At 34.0% G+C, this 24837-nt stretch overlaps 1 long non-coding RNA gene across 1 annotated transcript; it reads right to left on the minus strand.

Moving 5' to 3' along the window:
• Positions 1-18983: 18983 nt before the first annotated feature.
• LOC130010760 (uncharacterized) lies at positions 18984-23317 on the minus strand. The gene is made up of 3 exons (XR_008786039.1): positions 23193-23317; positions 21689-21776; positions 18984-21273 (listed from the first exon to the last, which is right to left on the minus strand). It is a non-coding gene; the product is annotated as an uncharacterized LOC130010760 (long non-coding RNA).
• Positions 23318-24837: the final 1520 nt, after the last annotated feature.

The following is a 24837-nucleotide window of genomic DNA, read 5'->3' on the forward strand; positions in this document are numbered from 1 at the left end:
TAGAGGTATATATTTTATATATAAGGTGTACATAGAACATTACATTATATAAAGTTATATGTCATTTTTCTGTAAATCACTGCACTACATAATGTGTTGAATAATCTATTTATTTGTTTATTATGTATGATAAAATGTTTGTATGTTAATATAGGTCACACGGTTAAATTATATACATGTCTCACCACAGTGTCATCATTAGATAAGCGACATATTTTAGGGGAATACTGATTCACAGAGATTAAAATACATAGAGAATTTCCTACCAGTCTTTTTTGATATCAAAAAATATCAACACAAATAGATAAATATAATTCTTTGCTGTAGATTTCACTTTTACTGAACATTACGGCGTAGTGAAACATCATTTTTTGACAGCAATTCCACCATTGTAAAGTCCTTTATATTGACCCAGTGTTTCCATCAAGGTCAATTGAATAATAGTTCATTTTTAATAAAAAAAAAAGTTACTTTTAATAATAAATGAACTGTTCTTTGAAAATAAAAAAGTAGTTCCTTTTCAACTGACCAATCAAATGCATGTAAAGCGATATCTCCTAAGGAGATATCGCAGTAGATTATGAAATATATCACACAAGCGATATCTACTACAGAATGTATTATTGGGTGATAAATGGGTTTTAACACCACACCAAGGAATTCATTACAGATGTAAAATTTGGCCTAACTTCTTATTTGAGTAGATCACAAAACTATAATTCATAATTAACACAACTGAACTATTCGCCTTGAAATACTGATGGGTTTTCAGTATAACGGACGGTCTGGTCTTGATGTAGGCTTATCTTTTTTAACGAGACAAGCAAGAATAGGTTCGGGAACAATGGGCATCCATTGATATTCCAGCAAATTGATGTGATACATGTCCTCTCCAAATGGAAGAATACGTTATTAAGAAAGAAACACATCCTTCTCGGGGATTGAAATCTGTAATGTGTCTACAGATATTGACCATTATACACAGTGTCCAATTTACACCAAATGTTTAACTGTTCCTATTTGAAAATGATCCGATGGACCGAGGTTCGTATACTAGTTGCCGGCTGTACTCTTAAAGAACCCCTGGACATCGGTGAATTGTCCGTAGAGTCGTTTCTGTTCTGGCTCAGTTTCTCTCAAAGCATTTTGTGCGATCATTTTCATTAGCCCGATTGGTGCAGGAAAGTAATGCGTTAAGCCCTAATTTAATTCATATTCATTTCAAATTTTGTATAGCTTAACCTATTCTAAAATGTACTCAGATTGATGATTTAACTATAAATTAAGAAAATAAATCAAAATATCACTGTGAAAAAAAAACTATCCTGTGTAGCTGTTGGACTTGAATATTCTCATTTCACATTATATTTTCAGTAAATGAATTCAACTGGAGATCCACATTGTTCTGATCTGTTTATATTTTAATCAAAACGGCCATAAATACATTTAGGGGGGGGGGTCGAATGGTAAGCACTTGCGTGCTGTATCATAAAGCCTGTCATTGAGTCAACTGGCGTGGTTTCGAATCCTCGGTTGTACGTGACTAGGAGTAGGGTCGCCTGTCCAACCTCGTGGGTTTTCTCGGGGTCCTCCGGTTTCCTCCCACTGCTAAAGACCCCTACGCGCAAGCGAATTATTGAAATAAAATTAAACCATATGTTAGTCCCGAAATGACCTAGTTTGTGTCGAGTGGACGTTAAACCCCATTTCTCTCTCTCTCTCTCTCTCTCTCTCTCTCTCTCTCCATAAATACATTTAAACGTTTGTTGGCTATGTGAACGCCTCAAATGAGCCTTTTCCTAAATGACAAAATAAATATTGAATTGTCAGCAATGTAAAGTCAGATGGTGGTCCCCAAAACACAAATCCCGTCATATATACTCAAAATATCTATTTTCCCAAACAAATCCTATGTTAGTCCGTCGTAGACTGACTTGTTGCAGCTACTGACATAATATAGTTATACATAAAATATATCGGTTCAGTAGTGGATAGTGCCAGCATTGTTTACAGCGGGGTATCGGATTCAAAATAGATAGAAAGTACAAAATCTGAAGTAAACGGGAAACTTCTTATTTAAAAGGGTCTTTTTATGACGAAAACCTATAATTTAATCTCCAAAAAAACATAAAGCTTCTCAACTTTTAATCGGCATAATTCTACTTTCATGGACATAGTTTTTACTTTCTAACGTCAACATTTTACTTTTGACTTGCTCCTTCAGATTTTCTTTTAATGCAGATTTTCTCTAATATTATAGTGGCTGATAGTGGCCATATAACGTTCCTCATTTTTGCAACACATCACGACAGCGTTAGTGAGAGAATACGGCAAAATAAATGTGGATATTATCGTGTGATTGTTGTCGTAAAGTGCCGTTATCATCGCCTTATTGCCTTGGTCTTTTTCTGTAAGGACACAAAAATATACAATTTTGCCATCTTTATTGTGGGCCCCATTACATAATGAATGAATAAATGAACTGAAAAGGTCTATTTTTCAGCATCCGCCAGACTAATGAAACGGGATTATACAGTACGCTGGGTAGATAAATATAAACAATTTGAACCTGATACCCCGCCATAGTACTTAGACATTGGAACTGTCTAAATTATACTGTAGAGTTTAAAATCTGAATAATGAGCTTAGGTGCGGTTTTGTGCCGTTTCATTGGCTGTCCCTTGTTGTTGACTATCATCAGTTGTGTTGATATTACCCATATTATAATAACCAGTTTGCTCCCTTGTATTTAAAGAATCGTAAACTATTTTGGTTCCATTTCTGTCATGGCCTAGAGCCGAGTAAGCGTGTTCATAATCTAGATTGTTGGTGTTGATTGGTGTACGACCATTGTTTGCAGTTGAGAGTTGACTATCATCAGTGGTGTTGATAATACCCATATTATGTTCCCTTGTATTTAAAGAATCATAAACAGCTCTTGGTCCATCTGTGATCCTGCTTGGAGCTGAGTCATATGGATGTTCATAATCGTTGGATGATGTATGTCCACTTATTGTGGCTGAGAGTTGATGCTCATTAATACCTTGAGTCCCTTCATCTGTCTGTGATCTGGTATTTAATGAATCATAAACACTTGCTGGTTGGTCACTGACTCTACTTGGTGCTGAATCATATTGGTGTTCGTTCTGTGATTTCAGCTTATTCAATCTCCTATAATTATTGAATGAAAATAAATAGTGTTATATTTTACTAGTCTGCGTTCAGACATAACACGTGATTATAGGTGTATTCATAGTGTTGATCTTTAATGGCAATGAATAGTCAGTCGTAAATGTGGCTTACAATCAATTATATCTCAATAATTGTCTTTCTGCTAGATTTCTTAACCCAATGAATATACAAATATTTTTTGCTGGTTTTCATAGGTTATCATTAAGTAGCTGATTATTCACGACATAATTTTGTTGTGTTTCTTTTTTCATATTACTTTTGAAAGGTCTTGAGAGTAACTATTTTTTTTTAGAATATATGAAGGAACGAGGGATATACACTAACCCCCGCAATGCCCTATTGTGTACATAACAAGCGAAAATTAAATTATCTTTTGTACGTGATATGAAACACACCTTTTAATAAAGAATATTACACCACAGACAATACCAATAACTAATATAACACCGACTGTATCACCAACAATAGCTCCTACATCCGTATCTAAGAATAGTAATATAGAAAATATAATAACATTGTTTATTTTTTAAATTATGTCCCTTAGGAATGTCTTTTGATACACCCTCGGCTTGATACACCCTCGAGCAGTGGTTCTCAACCTTATTTGCCAATGGCACACCTTGGAACATATGAAAAAATAGCGGCACACATGGCAACATAAATATGAAAAATATTTGAATTTTACAAAATAGAAACATTGTTAGTCAAACGGAATATAACTGTAAACAGAGGTTAAACATAGACACATAGAATGACTAACTAAATGAAGAAAAAACACAGCTATGAAATTATCAGTCGACACCAGTGAATACTAAATTGGGATCAATGGTTTTTCACATTTTCTTGGTGTGCCATTCAAAATCTCGCGGCACACTGGTTGAGAATCACTGCCCTCGGGTTTAAAAGTGTTCCTTATGGTAGGAAACATAATTTTGACCGGTTTCACTTCAGTAGCCGTTACTAAACCTAAAACACATAGAATGGATCTTAAATTTTTCTATGTAGCATGTTATGATTAAAAACATTGATTGTGTTGATTTCTTTTACAAACTTGGTATCTATCGAAATTCACAGTTTGGATCTACAGGGAAAGAGAGTGGTTGATGAGATACAACTGGTGTTATTTCAAATCCAGCATAAAACAGCGACTTCAATTACCTGGTATTGTACTGTCTGATGTGGGAGTAGGTAACTCTAGAAATAAACACAATGTTTATCTATATTAATATAGCTGTAATACATAGCCAACAAGACCAGGTTATTTGAGGAAGTTCCACTTCACTTTATTTTTCATGGAAACGTGATGTTTTGACATCTCAAACTAATTACAAAATTAAATTTAATTTGGGCATCTTAACTTGTCGAGTTTTGTCATATCAACGGAAATAGTACATTATAGATAATATTACATACTATACTACACATTAACTAAACAAAACCAGTCTACCTGGTATATTGATAAGATCAGTTGAAACTTTGTTAGATGTTAACTTAGTAGAAACAGTCATCGGTGATGTAGGTTCAGTTGTTGGCTGAGATGTTGAAGAAGGCGATGTTGTTTCAGTTGTTGGTGAAGGTATTGAAGAAGGTGCTGCAATATAATATGAAACATATGACACCCGTGTAGGCTAGCTTGTATTTGGTCAGGCTACATCATGTGGATTAAAATATTAAAGCCTAAGGATTTTTTTGCTACTGGGTAAAGCCACTGACAAACAGATATGAATGATATGGTAGTAGTTACTTATAGACTATACAGACAAAAACTAATATTTAATATATTATCATTCACATAGCGGATTGAACACACTTATATATACAATAAATACAATTATCTTGACTGTGTGTTTGTACGCTAGACTGCGCATTTGGTTATCATACAAATGTGTATAACAATAACACCTTAATGACAAGGAAATTATAGAACTATCTGTGCAGGCGTAGCTTATAAGGCGTACCTTTTTATGTTATATTTATAATTCTGAACATATTTGGTTAATAATATAGCATTCAAATCTTGTCGACATTATGGCATCTATGAGTTGATGACTTGGCAATAACGCCAGAATCACCCTTTAACGCTAAATAACATAATTTTAAAATAGAAAATATTCCCGACTAATACAACATTACTTCGATGAATTCTCCTATAGCAGGATAGAAAATAGATTTGATTTACTCAACTAACTTTTTTTTAACCAATTTTACCAACACTCAAATTTGTAAATCATGTTAATAATGTTTTCCATAATTACAGTGTAAATAAAATAAACCCAAGTACGAACAATCTAAATCATTAGACAAAATTCGAAGTCCTAAAAAAACGGTATAGGCAAAATAGTGTAATAAGGCAAAATAGTGTAATCAGCATATGGACTGTTCATCGTGTACAAAATACACGACAAACATATTTGAATCATGTTAATAATGTGTTTCATAATTACAGTTTAAATAAAGGAATATATTTAAATCATGTTAATAAATCATTTTATTAATGTGTTACCACTGATTCGTATAGTATATAGTATTTCTTAAGACTTGTTAAAATCTATCATATTATACAAATTTATCTACCTTCCTTTCATATTCTTCGAAACATTAATCGATTGACAGTATCTTCTAATTTAGCCAATAATACTGCGATAATCATCAATATTTATTTATGTTTAACTTACTGTTTTCAGTACACATATATTCTATATTGCCAATCATTACATCAGTTGTTTGTCCAACCGGGTCTATATCGCATGTTTCATGTTTTAAATATATATCCATAAAGTTTATATTTACTTTTATTTTCCGTGATATTTGTTTTTGTTTATGTATAAATATAGATAATATGGTGATTATTAGTTTCTAGTTTGTTTCGAGAAATATCACCATATGCTTGGCGCAATATAGCCCGGTTGGAGCTGACGTGCCATTAAACAGCATTTCATTTATGCATTCTTTCTCCCCTCTAGTGCGAATCGCTCATAATCTGCGTTCCACTGGGGAACCGCGGTGGTTCGGTTAGTAAGACTTTGGCTTGCTAACTTGGATATCCCGTGTTCGATCCCGATGTTGACCGATAAAGAACCTCGTGATTTTATTCCGGCGTGGCTACCCCTTATCAGTGTTGCAGCTTTCCCGTTAACCAGGACGAACTATACTTATACAATATATGAGATACGACGTAGTGGGATATTAAGTGAGTAAATAAGATTATATCTACTACTTGTTGTATCCGTATCCTATGGTTCTAGTAAACAGTTTAACGTCCCATTCGGCTGGGCTAATGAAGACGGGCATATACGTCATACATGTAGTGGGCTATGGGGGCTACGACCTACTCTTATATCGAATTCCAGTCGTCGCGGTTCCTTTATGTGCACGCCTAATACACGGAACCCGTTTTCGTTATCTCATTCGATTCCTTGAACTAGTCATTGTTTGACGTCAAGTGGGCGTGTCTTTCTTTCATCTGCTCAATATAAATACAATGCCATAAAAGGGCATAACTTCAAATTGCACGCAACCCTCGAACGGCATTTAAAACATCCGTTTCGAAGTAGCCTGCTCGTTTTAAAATTATAGTCGTAGAGAAGCTTTAGTCGTCATTATATACGGTCTTTACAAGATGCTTCTTCGGATATTATTACTTTTGGCTATTGGAGGTAAGCGCATACCCCAATCTGACTATATACAATTAATTGTGACTTGTGATTTGTTGTGGAAATATTGGGTTTAACGGGCGTATGGCTCTATTTTTTGGAGGCAGGTTGGATGGCCGAATGGTTAGCGCGTGCGCGTTGTATCATAAGGTCTGTCATTGAGTCAACTGGCGTGGTTTCGATTCCCCGGTTCTACGTTACAAGGAGAAGGTTCGCCTGTCCAACCTCGTGGGTTTTCTTTAGGAGAGAGAGAGAGAGATACGGGGTTTAACGTCCACAAACTAGGACATTTCGGGACTAACATGGTTTTATTTTTTTATTTCAATAACTCGCTTTCGCGAAGGGGTCTTTAGCAGTGGGGGGGGGGACCGGTGGACCCGGAGAAAACCCACGAGGTTGAATATAGAGTCTAACATTTTAAAAGCTATAATAATAATAGAACACAGCAAGCCACAATAAAAGACATCAAAAGTATTCTCACCTTAAACATATTAGTCAACAAAATACTCAATTCAAAGAAAACTTAAGTACATTCTGGATTACTTGAACTAGACTAATTTTTATGATTTTCCAAGATTCGTTGTTGACCTGAAATATGTTAGATTTTTATCCGTTAACATCGAAAATAAAATGTTGTCACACCAGCAAAATATTGGTTACTTGTATGAATTATGGCCTCAATAACACCTTTCGGTCACTTTTGTTGTTAAATCTTAAAAAATAAACAGATGTTTGGCCTTATAAGTGGCCGGGATAAAATTATGGTTTGACTCATTTAAATATTTTGTCAAAATTAAGATCCTGATGCAAATTAGAATACAGGCCAATAATGTCTGTTAATCTATATAAATAGAATCAAAGTTGTATGTGTGTATGTTCGCCTATCACGCTTCGTCGCCGCAATCCACCCCCACATATGTGGTATCAAATTAAGCAGCATGATCCGTGAATGTTTTGGGCCACCCAATTTGGGCCCGGGGTGAATGACGCTTCGTCGCCGCGCTTCACCACCTCATATGTGGTATCAAATCAACCAGCATGTTTGGGGCCGTCGGTGAATTAAGCCCCTGTCGAATCTGGGCCCCGGGTGTAGACGGGTATCATGCTAGTAATCAAATAAACGTACATAATTCAAGAGCAATATTTTAGATTTCTTTTGATCGAAGCTGTGTAAGCTTGTTGGAAAAACAGTGTAAATGAATAAACATGTAGTGTTTTGTCTTCTTGGATTGGCATTTAGTAATTCAACATATTAACACAAGCTCCCATAACATGTGCGTGATAAAGACGAGAGTATCCTCGTCTAAACGTAGCTTAGTATTTAACCCAGTAATTGTTTATCCATAAAATTGTACCTTGTGTTAATGTAGTGTTTTAGTCTGTTAAATCATCACTACATCCTGTATAAAATGATTAATTATTTATTAATATTCTCGAATTGGGGGACTATTTGTTGCCGTAGTTTGCAAAAGAAACTGAAGATGGGCTAGACAGATCGATAAATAAATGCATCTATACTTAAATATGCATTTAAATACTCAGTGGCAAGGTTTGATTCGCCAAACTCTTTGTACCCATTCCCGGTGGAAGTAAAACTCCAGGAACGAACTTACAATGGTTGTCTCAAGTAGAATACGGCACAATGTGTATTAATATTTAATTTACAATTGATAGTTATTCTCGTTGCATGCGAATTGGCACATGGGTTGAATTTGGAATCACTACTAATGGTTAAAAAAAGATCAACAAATCTGTTTTCACTAAATTTATTGAAACAGATAATATGATAGTAAATAACAGAAATAATGAATTTCATACACATACCAATGCATACATACAAGCTGAAATTCTGAGCACTGAAGAATCGTGTGAATATCTATGTGGTATTACCGTTTAACGATTTGTTCGTGCAAATCACGCCTTCTTGATCAAAGTAACAATTCTATTTGTAAAAGCGTGCACGAGCTTATTCTGGGTTCGTATTGGAAATCCTTTAGTATCAAGGCGACTGCAGTTCTGTTGCTTTATTAAAAAATATTAAACTATAAAATTTACTGAGCTATATCCGTTTGAGATTGCCCAAGTAAATAAAATTAAGTGTCAAATGATTCGTTACCCCGACGGGTAGCGCATTTGTGCGTAGAGCGTTTTGCATTGTATATTATACCTGATAATATGTTATTACTATAATCATCGTTATAAATATTGTTTAAAAATTGTAGTTATAAAAGCTTATTTCTCAAAGGTATAAAGATGTTCACACGACTATTCTGTGCACATAATTTCAGTTGTATTTAGGTTATAGAGTGTATTTACGTATAGTACATGTAATGATCATTAACGAGGTATATAACAAGGTTGTATCACTTGTTAGTGTTTCATACCATTTACAGACCATTCTCCGTCTGGTGGAGCCACGGTGGATCAGTAAGTATGGTTTTTTGTATGATGTGTGTTATTTTTTTTCTTCAAATCATATTTTATTTTGGATATAAGTATATATTTCTGAACAACTTTAAACTATCGAGGGTAAGAATGGGTTCTGGGCGAATCACGCTTCGTCACTGTGCTCCATCCCCATATAAGGGGTATCAAATTAACCAGCATGACCCTATAAATGTTTGAGGTCATTGAATATGAGTCTCGGGTGATATTGTTGCCCGGGTGAATTGAGCCCCTGGCGAAGCAGGGTATCCTGCTGGTACTTTAGAAACATTAGAATTGGTGCGATCGTGGGGCATTTAGCCCTGATTCTTGGTCCTAACTATCGTCGAAAGCCGTTCTGTTAAGTAGGAATGGAATGGAAATTGCTAATGATACAATTTGATGTTATAGATTTTGCGAAACTACTATCGCTGTATTTTTTTTATAAACTTGCCTGGTTATTATTGAAAATCGTGAATAAACATAGAATATAAATTATATTTAGAATTGGATATAAGATATTGCGTGAGATCTAAGTGTCGGGATGTTACTTGATTTATGCTATTTAAACTTCCGTCGCATACAAGCCCATTACCTTACGCTATGGAATTTGAAAAAGTTGAAAGTACAGACAAGGTTTGTGAGTTATTTGAATTATTGATTCAGACCGGTAAATGGTATGTATAACGATGAGGTCCCATGTTCGATCAAGCTGTTGGCCGAGAAAGAAATTCGGGTGTTGTGACCTGGATTTGTTTTTTACGAATGAATGAAATGGGGTTTAACGTGATGTGGTTTATGATAATATGATATAATTGATTACTATTCTTATGATTCATAGTTTTAACATATTCTATATTTCCAGTTGTAGTGGTTAGAATGAAGACAATAAAAGGTTGTTTTACACCAGCTAACATATCGTGTAGTGATACAACTCTATCATGTGGTGACAATCAAATTATAGATCTACAGAATATAGAACATGTAGGTAGATGTAAGGAAGAAGGCAAGTGTGTTGAAGGATCGCGTGGCAAAGCTGTCAAAGAGTTTACATTGAAAGATGCCATTTCTATTTACAAACAATGTTCTTCACAACAGTTCTGTACTATCTTCTCGCCACATGGTGTTAATAGAAGTGGGCGCTACGCCTACATGAAGTACACATACAAGTGCTTGAAGGGTAAGAACATGACAAATTAAACAATAATCCTAATTAAACTACTTCAGTAGTCTGATTAAGAAAAAACAAGCCAACAGTGAGGCTGATGTCCCCCGCCGAAATAGGAAAATAATTAGAGGACACATATAAATTTATCACAAATAAGTGGAACGGACAGACAGACAAACAGACAGACGGACGAACCCATTTTAATAGTTCCCTGCTTTCTTCGAAAGGCGGGGGACAATCAAAGTAGGAGAGTTATTGTTTTCCAAAGTCTCGACCAATCAAATTGCGTATCGCTCTGCTTACCCTGAGCAGAAAATGCTCATTATCAAACTAAGTCAAGGTATTACTGTAATGAAACTATACACCAAGTTTCATCAATCTCACTTAATTAGAACTAAAGTTATTGTGTCCCAAAGCATCAACCAATCAAATTGCTTATCTCTGCTTACCCTAAGCGGAAAATGCTCATCTTCGAACTCCATCAAGGCATTGACCTAATCAACACATACACCAAGTTTGAACATTCTAGCTCAATTAGGAAGAGAGTTATCGTGCCCCAAAGTATCAACCAATCAAATTGCTTATCTCTGCTTACCCTAAGCGGAAAATGCTCATCTTCGAACTCCATCAAGGCATTGACCTAATAAACACATACACCAAGTTTGAACATTCTAGCTCAATTAAAAGTTATCGTGTCCCAAAGCATCAACCAATCAAATTGCTTATCTCTGCTTACCCTAAGCGGAAAATGCTCATCTTCGAACTCCATCAAGGCATTAGCCTAATCAACACATACACCAAGTTTGAACATTCTAGCCCAATTAGGAAGAGAGTTATCGTGTCCCAAAGCATCAACCAATCAAATTGCTTATCTCTGCTTACCCTAAGCGGAAAATGCTCATCTTCGAACTCCATCAAGGCATTGACCTAATAAACACATACACCAAGTTTGAACATTCTAGCTCAATTAGGAAGAGAGTTATTGTGTCCCAAAAAGTGTGACGGACAGACAGACGGACGGACAGACAGACGGACAGACAGACGGACAGACGGACGAACCCATTTTAATAGTCCCCTGCTTTCTTCGAAAGGCGGGGGACAAAAAGTATTTTTTTTTTATATGTAAGATGTTATTTGTTATCAGATGGATTTCTTATTGGATCACAGAAATGCATGGGATAACCATAATGGTATTCCTACCTTAATGGAACGAGGAACGCTATCGTTTACACATACTCTTACTGTCCAAATAAACGGCAGATAAAAACATTTCTTTTAGTATAACATTGGCGGTGACACAGTAAAACGAGATCTCATAAAGAGGATAACCATAACTTATTAAAAAACAAAAATAAATATGGTAGACTTGCACTTTAAGTCGCCAAGTCTCTAACTCAATATCATCCAAAGTCTTACATGTTGAAAATACGAATTATTTGTCAATTCAAATCAACATTGATGTTATAATCTTACCATGAAAAAGTAGGCTTCTGATATCCAATATTTAAGATAAAATAAACATTTTACCATTGGTACACGAATCGTGTGCCATATTGCGTTTCAGCGTCATTTGTAACAATTGACCAGAAAGAACGAGGCTAGACATATTCCACAACTCCTGTCAAACGGTGACGCCATATCTTATTTGGAGAGCATGCGCAATAGACTGGAATAAACAGACGCTAGAAATTTCTATTCGGTTGCCGTATTTCGCTGGACATAACTGATTTGAAATTAGAGTCAAAACGGAACCAATTGAATGTAAAACAGTTTATATTCAATCAGATTACATTATTATATGCGTTGCGACCCATTTGGGTCAATTTCTAAGTCTCAAATATTAGCGATTTAGCTCCTTTAAACACGTCCCCTCAAACAAACTAAATAGTATATTAAAATAATACGTATGCGCACATGGTTCTATAGCAGTAAACGGAAACCGGGGAAGCAGAGAAAATCATACTGTCTCCACGTGTCGATAACAGGTCTATGATCTAACATGCACACGCCGGACCTAGCTCACTCAAGAATAAAATCAGACCAAAGTTAGAGGTATACCTTCTATGGTAACCTAGTTTTTGGATGGGGACTATGTTATTTTGCGTTTGCATTTAGGCTAGCTAAAGATCCCCTGGCAGTTGGAATTCGAAATAAGAGTAGGCGATAGTGCCGCTGCCCGGGCAAAATTTCCCTCATAGCACTCTGTATGGCGTATGCCCGTCTTCATTAGCCCCGTATAGGAGCAGAACAGTAGGACGTTAAACCCCATTTCATTTCATTTCATTTAGGCTAGCTGGTAGTTCATGTTGACCATGCCCTTAGTATTACTACCAGTGAATCTACACTACGCTAACGCTACTACTGCCACGGAATAACAACAATTCATGTTATGCACTACAAGTACAAAAAAACAACAATTCGTTTCAACAACATGATACTATAATACTAGTATATGACAACATGTTATATTCCAGTTATTACTACAAGTACCACTGTTTCTACTACCACTCAAAGTAGCAGCAACTTTTCCTCTTCCATCCCCACTACCACCTTGGATAGCACCGTAATCAGCAGCAACTTTACCTCTACCGCTCCTTCTAGTAATGTAAATACCACAGATGCTGATAACAGTAAAACGGACGCCATTAAAGAGACGGATGATAATAGTGTGATAACAGCAGTTGTAGTAACCGTTATTGTGGTGATAGTGGTAGAGGTTGTGGTTGTGTTAATCATCATCTATATCTACAGGTAGATTATCATTACATGTTAATATATATATATATATATATATATAGTAATCATAGTTTCCCAATATAAAGATGAAAATAGAGAGGCAATTGTTTAAACTTGAGTATGACAATGATCAGAGCATCCGTCACCTTCCCAATTTGTGACATGAAACACATTCGTACTGATCGAGAAATCTATATGAATCTCAATTTTAAATTTTGCTAGTTCCCAGATTGATTTCTGTTCTGCATTGTTTTGTTTCTTTGAATAGAACATACGAAAGCCCAGATTAAGGATCATTCCAAAGTCCAAATGCGAAATTCCAAAGTCCAAATGCGAAATTCCAAAGTCATGTCTTACCAATCAAATGAATCAAATAGCAAATTGGTAGCTGGGCTTTCGTAAGAACAAGTTGTCAGTAGTCATCGGAAGGGATATGTGTCAGTGTAGAGTTTCATAGCTAACGTTAAATTTATATATCAATTAAATTTGTATGATTTTGAAGACCATTGTGTCAATCAGAAATATTATGAGATAATAAAGTATCTTTTAAATACGAAATAGTAAACGCGTAATTATCACGTAGTTTATAACATAGGTGAGCACGAACATAATGAAGACGTGGACGTGATGAATTATATTAATGGATCCTTAATAAAAGAAATTAGTAAAAATGATGAGGGCATAGATGAATGCATCTATTTCTACCTATACCCAGCAGCATTAATATCAAAATGTATCTTTGTTCTGTCACATTAACTAAATGACGGTGTTGGTCCAACTACCCGGCATATGCACGACACGTGTTATGTTAATTTATGACAACCCTTAAAATTACCTCGTTATTACGAACTAAATTTGTCATAGTTACGAGGTACTTGTGTCGAAATTACCAAATATTATCTGGTAATTTGATAGTCCCTAATGGTCTTACACAATATTAACTTTTAGGTACTGTATATTTATGCTTGTTTGTTTGGAATTAAAACTCACCATTTGCAATTTCATTATATTTTTTTTTCTTTTGTTTTGCATCGTAATTTTAGAAAACGTAGAGTTAAACATACCTTGCATAATTATCGAGTTATGAAAACTGACAAGACGACTGATGCTTACGATGAAATAACCAGCTTCAGTTATGAAACTGTAGTAGTTCCACGATTAAGGTCAACCCTGCCATCTGATCAACCAATCACAAAGACTGGTGCTGGTCTTGGATATAACACCCCTGTCAGCGCACAAACTGTCACTACGGATCTTGCCGAGACGATTGAAGTTGGTAAAATGTGTAAACCTGAAACCCCAGTTTATCATATTTTACAACCTGATGAGGGTGAGAACACACCAAAAGAACATAAACCAGATTTAAATGCTGGTGACACATATGACCATATAAGAGAAAACATGCTAGACTTAACAGCTAGTGTTACGTATGACCATATAGGAGATAACAAGCCAGACTTAACAGCTAGTGATACATATGACCATATAGGAGTAAACAATCCAATTCACAAAGACAAGAAGCAATCCAATACACCTGTCCAACACCCCAGCGTTCCCTTGACGACACAGGCAAATTATGAAAATATTAAATTGGGCGACAACTGTAATATCAAAGATGAAAGTACATATAACCATTTGTATTCGGATAATAACAACACTCCAGATGATGGTGTAACTCGGCATATTGATGGAGCAAGCGTCACATCCAACCTGGGCGATGATGATACATACAACCATTTGCATGACTCACCAGCTCATAAAAAATCTGACGTAAGTCTTGATATCATGGAAGATATCACAAGACCTGATGCAATGAACGATAACTCTGAAGATAACGACACATACAACCACTTGCACGAAGGATAAGACATGAGACTGATGTTTTGTGCGAGACAGAATATGTTTACTTTTATCTAAACTACCTTTTGAGAAGTTCACCAATGTAAAAAAAATTGTAGTTGTAAATACGCGTATATAATATTTTGTAGTTGTAATACGAATGTTATCTTTCAATCCAATTAACAATACATATATTTTGTTAACCTACTGGCAAATGACATTACTAGTGTCTCTTTAACTGGTATTGTCTCTTTAATTTTATGCCTTCAAATATTATATAAATTAGTATGTAGACAATCAATCGTTAAACGTGAACATCGACAAATTGTTTATTATCACGTCAATACTATTTGACATTCGCGAGCGATTAATATGACTTTTTATTTTGGACAAAACTTAAAACATCCATAACTTCGCCCAGTAGAAAGTAATGTGATTACAATTAATTATATAATGTAATGAATGATGATGATGATGACGATAGAGAATAAATCCAATCATCCAAACCTCTCATATTAAAGGCTGAATATCCCAGACTAATATATATTTGCAAACACAGAATTAAAAGAAGTGTCAAAACACAAAATTAATTAAAGCAGAGCAGCCTTATCATAATCATGTTTCATTGATATCACGCCACAATCTGTATAATCGCAGACGCATCAATACATAACAATCTAGATCTATCAACTATTAGCATCCAAGTGATGATGGTGTTTTGTTTTGTTTTATTTGTATAAAGAACTATGTAAAGTCTTATATAACAGTGTTGTATAATTTAGTATTGTATCTTTTTATTAGTAAATCTATAAACAAACATCCAGGTGATGGTGATGTTTAACCTAGGTTTCATTTTGTTTTATATAGACGTAGTGTATAACCACTATACCGATGTAATATAACAGTTCTGTACCTTTATATCAGTATCATTATAACAGTATTTTATAATATAGTATAAACTTACACTAATACTAATGTAATATAACAGTTTTGTACCTTTATATCAGTATCATTATAACAGTATTTTATAATATAGTACCCTATAATATAATATAACAGATTCGTATCTTTATATCAATATCATTTATTTTTGCCTTACTTTATCGTATATGAATATAAACATTACCGGTGTATTTTAACAGTTAATTTTTGTGTAAACCTCGATATATTTGGAGTGATGTCCATTAAGATTTGTAGCTGTCTTAAAAATCAGAATTACATTTAGAGGGAACGGGGTATAATAATGTGCCCACACTCGGATTTGCAATGTCTTGAGTGGTAGAGGGTTTGAAGCCGCAAACAACTATGAAAAGTCAAGGTCACGTGTTAGGTTGATGTGTACGTAAACTAAACCCTGGCAAAAGGTAGAACGCAAACACCTCTTTCCTGGAAGGATTCCAACGAAGCTACTATATTGCTTATGTCCATCTTCGCTGATGCATAGAAGGGGCATTGAATCCCGTTTCATTTCATGTTTGCAGATCCAGGGTATTACCCTTCCATGTGGCAATGTGTAGACTAGGGTTTCCTCATATTAAAAGTAGACTTTTACATTAAGATACCACATGTTAACCCCGACACAACCGATGCTACCCCCCCCCCCACCGGTACTGTTCTGCTCTTACTGGACAAATAAACATGTCAGTCCCCACACAGCCGGTTATAAAATCCATTTCTCTCCTATCAAAGTTGTCAAATTTATCTGTATTTTAGTGATACAGAAGAAAGACTCTATGTAGGAGAAAAACACTAGAAATATTTTTGTGTTGATTGTAACTAAGTTTCACATCTCCTCAAAACATTACATGGATATGACTGATACTGTCGTCGGTTACAATGACACGGATTAAAACATTTTCTATTAAAAGTATTAGATTACCGTAAAAAGAGATGGTGTTGATGCATAGTTAATCTTCTTTGGGTTACATGAATTTGAAACAACGATTATAACGTCACGATATTTTAATAGGGTTAGGGTTGTCAACTCATTTTTTATGTTTTGAAATAAGCGAAAAAAAATATGTCCTGTGTCTGCTAGATGCCATCGAGGATATAGTGTTTGTACTCAAATTATTTATCTCAACAGGGGCGGTTTACTGCAGCGTCGACACAATAAGAGAAAATTATCTTTGGGATAAAAACATATATGTTAAGTATCGTCAAAATCGGAAAACAAAGGACCTCTACAGCGTCAGCAACATTGGTATTACATACTTTTACATTATTTTCTTAAGAGGAGCGGTCATTTTGCCGGACAGTCCCGGGTGTAGCGGTGATATTATATTTGAAATCTTTTTTAAAATAAGATAAACATTGTGACCTCTATATTAGAGATGGTCCACCCACAAGCTACAAAGGCATTTTCTTTAAACAATCATTGTCCATAATACGCGAAGTTACAGTCTAATATTTGCGAATATGGAAAGCAACCGAGATCCTCTAGATATAAAAATATATTTTAAGTTTCATCAAAATCGGATAAACATTGGGACCTTTAGAGAATCCAGAACCTTGGTATTACGTTCTTTTACACTATTTGTGCAAGAGGAGCAGTGGTCGGGCAGTGTTTGTCCGATATTCATGAAATTCGAACTCAATCGTATTTGTATGTTTAAAGGATTTCAAAATCCAATAAAATTGTGACCTCCAGAGAGACCACAAGCTTTAAGATTCATCAAAATCGGATAAACACTGGGACCTTTAGAGAATCCACAACCTTGGTATTACGTTCTTTTACTTGCGTAAGAGGGGCAGTTGTCGGGCAGTGTTTGTCCGATATTCATGAAATTCGAACTCAATCGTATTTGTATGTTTAAAGGATTTCAAAATCCAATAAAATTGTGACCTCCAGAGAGACCACAAGCTAAACACGTTCTAATCCAGAAAGTTACAGACCGATATGCGCGAATCTCGACAGGAACCGCGATGTTTGGGCTGTAAAGATACATTTTAAGTTTCATCACACTCGGATACAATTTGTAACCTTTAGAAAGTCCAGGATCTAAAAACAAATTTTATACTGTGAAATGACACGGACAATTACAGTATACGTCCAGATAAAAATGGGGCCGTTTAAAAATGCACATGTCTGGTCTCAAAGAAATTTAATATTGCTTTTAGATTACTGTGGACGGACGTCCGGAAAGACAGGGGCAACGACAATAAACATCCACTCAAAAATGGAGGCACATAAACATACACATGTGAAGCTTCAAAAGACATTCTGGAAATATATTATTTGGCATTGATCTTAATGGAGTAATTAGGATGTACAGTCATTATCCCGTCAGTAAATACAACTTGAAGTCTAATTTTTATTAATGTTTCCATATAGTTATGTTCAATTCACTCTGCCCAAGCTAGTTGTTTTATTTAATACAGCATATTTTATTCAGTAATATTCTGATAATAACATCGAGGAAAGTTTGTGTGATAAATATAACAGTGGTATCAATGTCAGATACAACTTGACCTTTAACCCCACCTTTAACAACACTCGACTTTATGAGTTAAAATAAACGTGTACTAGGATAAAATTATAATATTCGTCATTTCAGATACAAACATCCTGTATCGAATTTAAAGGGGGTTTATTGTCCGTTTAACCATGCTTTGATCATTAGCTCAGCTATTTTGGGTTTTCCATCGGAAATATTTAAAAATGACATTGCAACATCCATTGTTTTGATCACATGAAGTTTTCAAGAAGCCAACAAGATATTTAGACCATTCTCGGTCTCTTTTAAAGCAAGGCTTACAATACTTGACTCTCAAGTCATTGGTAAATACTGAATACTGAACGGAAATATTACTCAGATATTCAGATCAAACATATTCGACAATTTAAATTTTATTAAGCAAAAGGAAATTAGTTTCCTTGGGGCGCTTTAAATGACAAAAGAAGAAATTATTGCAATAATTTAATTTTATTGCAAAAATCATTGTTATTGCAAAAATGGTTGCTACAGAGTTTCATTATAAATACAACATATTTAGCGTTTATAAACAGCTTCATTAAAAATAAATAAAATAAATAAACGAGATAACAGTTAACTTTTAAATACAGCGACGTCTCAACTAGGGTTGGCTGATCTTCATCAAGCAGTGATTCCCAGTGTAGAGATACAGACATTTATATACAGAATAGCAGAACAAAATAAACAAGGAAAACAAAGAATGATTTTAACAATGGTTACTGTTTGATTTATAATTAATGTATTACTAAACTGCATTTTAACAACAGTTTGGTTATAAGCATGTTTAGGTTTTATAAACAGTTTAACTATACATATATTTAAATTAAATAAATCAGAGTCTTGATCAACATATAAACAACTCTTTAAAAAGATAGCATATAAAGAGTTTATAAACAGCTTAAATATAAAATTTCGAGAGTCTATAAACAGCTCAATTATAAATAAACATTGTCTACAATGTATAAACAGCTTAATTATAAAAGGAACACATTATTGTAACACCATTTTAGTGATAACAGAGATCAATTTGGTAAATATACATCTTATACACATCAGGAACCATATATAAAATAGCTACATAATTACAACAGAAACTAAACTACACCAAAAACATAAATTAAACACCAAAACGGTACATTAATATAGTGAGACCATTCGCCGCTCTCTGCTCCCCCCCCCCCCGCTTGTCTCGCGGCTGCGTTTTTTGTGTACCAGAAAACTGGTGGTTATATACCTTTCAACTGGGTCTAAACACACGAGATCATAACTATATATGGCATTTACGAGTTATCTTAAATTCACTGACTGATATGAATATCTACATTTGAAATTGATAGTCTTGAATTAATGCGTACAAAGTGTATAGTTTGAACAGTCGATATCATCTATTATCAAAACCAGCTGGTGTCAATAAGTTATATGCACCCAAATGATCATTCGATTTCATGGAAGTTATAGAACACTTTATCACAATATTTACTGTTTATAAACAGGTCATTATAAAGTTATTTAGGGTTTAAGGTTTATAATTGGGAAAATAAAATATGTTTAATATATAAACATGTATTTACTAATTACTAACACGATATCACATTGTAGCTTATAGCACATAGCAATTTCAACTTTTATTTATCAATATGGGTAAGTAGAATATTTTGTCCTATTTAAAGTAGGAAATATATTTTCTAAACATATACTTCACGAATCAACCGCTGTCGCTTACAAGACAGGGTATAATTCTCGAACCAATTCTAGAACATATTACTATTGGTTGTTGCTAAGTTACTTGGATGGTTGAAATTGTGTTTAACGTCCTACTGCTCTGTATCGAATGGCCCAGTTAAGAAGATTTACTTTATGAGCTCTACGAAGAACACGTAATTACAATCTAACATTATCCCAAATGAAAGGTCACTGATGTTAGATTTATACTCCAATATGTTATTCCACATTATATATTCGAGGTTTACACTGTGAACAGTGAACATTGTGTATTATCCATGTGTTTATAAGGCTACATAATGTGGAATAATATAATCGTTTAGTGAACACAAATACAACTGTCATTAACATCCTGGATATTAAATATATTTTAGTCAACGAATAATATTCTCCTTACGCGTCAGCACCTCCAATATGAGAATATTCCCCATCTGTTAGAATTGGTTGTGTATTTCTGTTTCCGATATGATGGTAGTTATCATTACCCAGTATTTCCTTATGATCACTTCCAATATGATTGTATGTACCGTCCGTTACAACTTGATGTTTATAGCTACCACCGATATGCTGGTAGTCATCACCGTCCAGACCAGTGTTATCGTGTCCACCAATGTGATTATACGTATCTTCAGTAATAATCCGAGATTTGTTGTCTCCGATATGTTGGTAATTATCCTCAGCTACACTAAATGAACCAATATGATCATAATTACTATCTGGAACACTTGGCTTGTTAGAGTTAGGTCCCTTCAGATGATGATATTCATCGTCTGACGTAACACCGCTGATTCCAATATGGTTGTAATTGTCATTTCCGGTCGAATGTTTAACATGATTATCTCCCCCTATATAATCATAATTATCGCCAGAGCTCGGTTTAACACTAGTTGGTCTACTGTTATAGGTGTCCTTCTCCAGTTCATAATAAACCGGAGTCGTGGTTTTCTCTAGTTCATAATAAACGGGGGATGTTCGAGGGAGTGTCGTGTCAGTTTGATATCGTCGATTAGAACCATTTTGATTGACAGCAATATCCTTTGATGTTTTTTTATTTGCTTTTCGCCTAAAATGAATAAATGCCAACCAATAGATGCTGGTAATTAACATAGTAATCTAGGAATGAGGTCCATATGTTTTGATACCTCTAGTGTAATGAATTTAACCCAGAATGTAATTGATTCTGTATTAATCTGAGAAAGATTATCATTTATTGAACATCTTCAATTGAACAAATTTTGCATGAATCCAAAAAATCCATCACAGCTAGAATCTTGTTTTAATTGATGAGCACACTGTCTTTCAAACAAAATAATGCAAAGTCTCGGATCTATATATTATCGGTGGTGTAATTAACACCATGTTTAAAGTATACTTGGAGGCCTTAATTGATTTTTCCCAAAGTGTTACATTTCTCTTTTACTTAATGAATTTTATTACCGATAAATTGGTGCATTTCTTGTACATGATATACAACTCACCTTTTAATAAAGAATATGACACCACAGACAATAGCAATAACTAATATAACACCGACTATACCACCAACAATACCTCCGACATCTGTAGCTAGAGGGAGAAATACAAAAAGGAGTAAAATATACTGTAGCTATATTCCCACGTACAAACTGGTTAATTTGATAATATATTTGGGCTAAAAACATATTAAAACTAATTAATCTATCTAAAATTTGTTGCTTGAAATTACTCCCAAAATATTGTATTCGAGAGGAAATAACCCGAGCTATAGCAAATCTATTAAAACCAGTCATGTTTGTGTCAGGTGACTTTTCTGTTGAGCTACCTAGCGACGGAGGCGTTGTCAGGTTAGAATTCATTGCATATAAAAAGCGATGATGTCTCTAAATAGCTGTCCAGTTATCATTAATATCGAAGCCTAAGTAAATTCTCAGATTAACCCCCGCACACGTATTTTTCCGTGGTTTTTATCTCACCAATTCCTTCTCTCCAAAGAATACAGCAATGACTAAAATACAAGAATGCAGTTGTTGTTACAACTGAGGTAGTGGGGGGGGGGGCAACTTCTCTGAGGTTGACAAACGGTTATACAAGATTGCGATATCAGTTCGAAACCGACCATGGAAACGATGACCAGATTGCCATCAAATCAGAACAGCACTAATAAAAGAGTATTCAGAAGAACACCCCGATGAAGGCGCATCGCGTTTTCATTTTACTGATTCATTCAAGCAGTGTTACATATTAGGTATACGTTATGAACCCTATATTTGCCGTTAACATCTGTATCGATTTAATAAGCATATATCTAATTTACACCCGACAATATATGTTCACATTTTTTTTATAATTTTAAACAAAAAGAAAGAAAAAAAAATATATTAAAAATCAATTTTCTTGAAAATATGTAATGAAAATGAGGTATTAAGATGAAATATACGATAAGGGAAATGTATATGTGTTTGTATTGCATCATTATAAACTGACTGTTTTCATCTAAAAGAAACAAGGATGTATATCTAATTGTATTTACATCATTATATTCTGACTCTTGTCATTTTGTTAGGAAACATAAATATATATTTAAATGTTTCTAAATTAGTACACTGACCAGATTCATTTTTAGTGCCTGCTACAGAAACTAAAATGTAATTGACACTAAATATTTCAAGTTTAACATAAATATATAATAACATGCAAAAATGACCTGTCTATAAGCATTAAATAACGTGTGTAAGGTGTAAGAAATGCTTAAACATATCAGTGATTAAAGGTTATGTAAATACGTTTAGTATGTCTTGCCTTGTACACAACACTTATGCGTACACCCAAATGAAGAAACAAGTTTGGATGAGGATTCCAGGAGGCTGGATAGAGGACAATCATGGGACTGACAGGATCAGTTTCCAACCCAATTGTGTGCGCATATATTAAATATATGATACAATGTATCATGCTGTAAAACTACAAACCACTATAACACTAGGTATAATAATGACAGTCTACCTGTTTTGGGGGTTGAATTTGAAGCTTTCTGGTTAGATGTTAATGTGCTAGAAGGAAATTTAGTAGAAACAGCACTTTCAGTTGTTGGGTGAGCTGCAACACAAGATCACAGAGTCATCATAAACGTATTCCGACATTTGTACACTAGAATTAAAATTTGTATCCTAAAAATCAATATTTGTTTTACAAATCAGACATTTGTCTTAAAAGATTTGTAAATTGTATCTTTGTTTAATTCAATTTTACTTATATAAATTTAAAATTTATTTTAGAAAATCAAAAAAAAAAAATTCGACATATTTCATCATAGACATACAACAAAAACAAATCTTGAACAACAAATTTCCAAATAGAAATCTTGCATATATCTAATTTACACCGGACAATATATGTTCACATGTTTTTTTATAATTTTAAACAAAAAGAAAGAAAAAAAATATATTAAAAATCAATTTTCTTGAAAATATGTAATAAAAATGAGGTATTAAGATGAAATATACGATAAGGGAAATGTATATGTGTTTGTATTGCATCATTATAAACTAACTGTTTTCATCTAAAAAAAAAACAAGGATGTATATCTAATTGTATTTACATCATTATATTCTGACTCTTGTCATTTTGTTAGGAAACATAAATATATATTTAAATGTTTCTAAATTAGTATACTGACCAGATTCATTTTTAGTGCCTGCTACAGAAACTAAAATGTAATTGACACTAAATATTTCAAGTTTAACATAAATATATAATAACATGCAAAAATGACCTGTCTATAAGCATTAAATAACGCGTGTAAGGTGTAAGAAATGCTTAAACATATCAGTGATTAAAGGTTATGTAAATACGTTTAGTATTTCTTGCCTTGTACACAACACTTATGCGTACACCCAAATGAAGAAAAAAGTTTGGATTAGGATTCCAGGAGGCTGGATAGAGGACAATCATGGGACTGGCAGGATCAGTTTCCAACCCAATTGTGTGCGCATATATTAGATACAATGTATTATGCTGTAAAACTACAAACCACTATAACACTAGGTATAATAATGACAGTCTACCTGTTTTGGGGGTTGAATTTGAAGCTTTCTGGTTAGATGTTAATGTGCTAGAAGGAAATTTAGTAGAAACAGCACTTTCAGTTGTTGGGTGAGCTGCAACACAAGATCACAGAGTCATCATAAACGTATTCCGACATTTGTACACTAGAATTAAAATTTGTATCCTAAAAATCAATATTTGTTTTACAAATCAGACATTTGTCTTAAAAGATTTGTAAATTGTATCTTTGTTTAATTCAATTTTACTTATACAAATTTAAAATTTATTTTAGAAAATCAAAAAAAATAATTCGACATATTTCATCATAGACATACAACAAAAACAAATCTTGAACAACAAATTTCCAAATAGAAATCTTGCATATATCTAATTTACACCGGACAATATATGTTCACATGTTTTTTTTATAATTTTAAACAAAAAGAAAGAAAAAAAAATATATTAAAAATCAATTTTCTTGAAAATTAAAATTTGTATCCTAAAAATCAATATTTGTTTTACAAATCAGACATTTGTCTTAAAAGATTTGTAAATTGTATCTTTGTTTAATTTAATTTTACTTATATATATTTAAAATTTATTT

Source organism: Patella vulgata, chromosome 2, assembly GCF_932274485.2.
Source record: "Patella vulgata chromosome 2, xgPatVulg1.2, whole genome shotgun sequence".
In the NCBI taxonomy this organism is placed as follows: Eukaryota; Metazoa; Mollusca; class Gastropoda; family Patellidae; genus Patella; species Patella vulgata.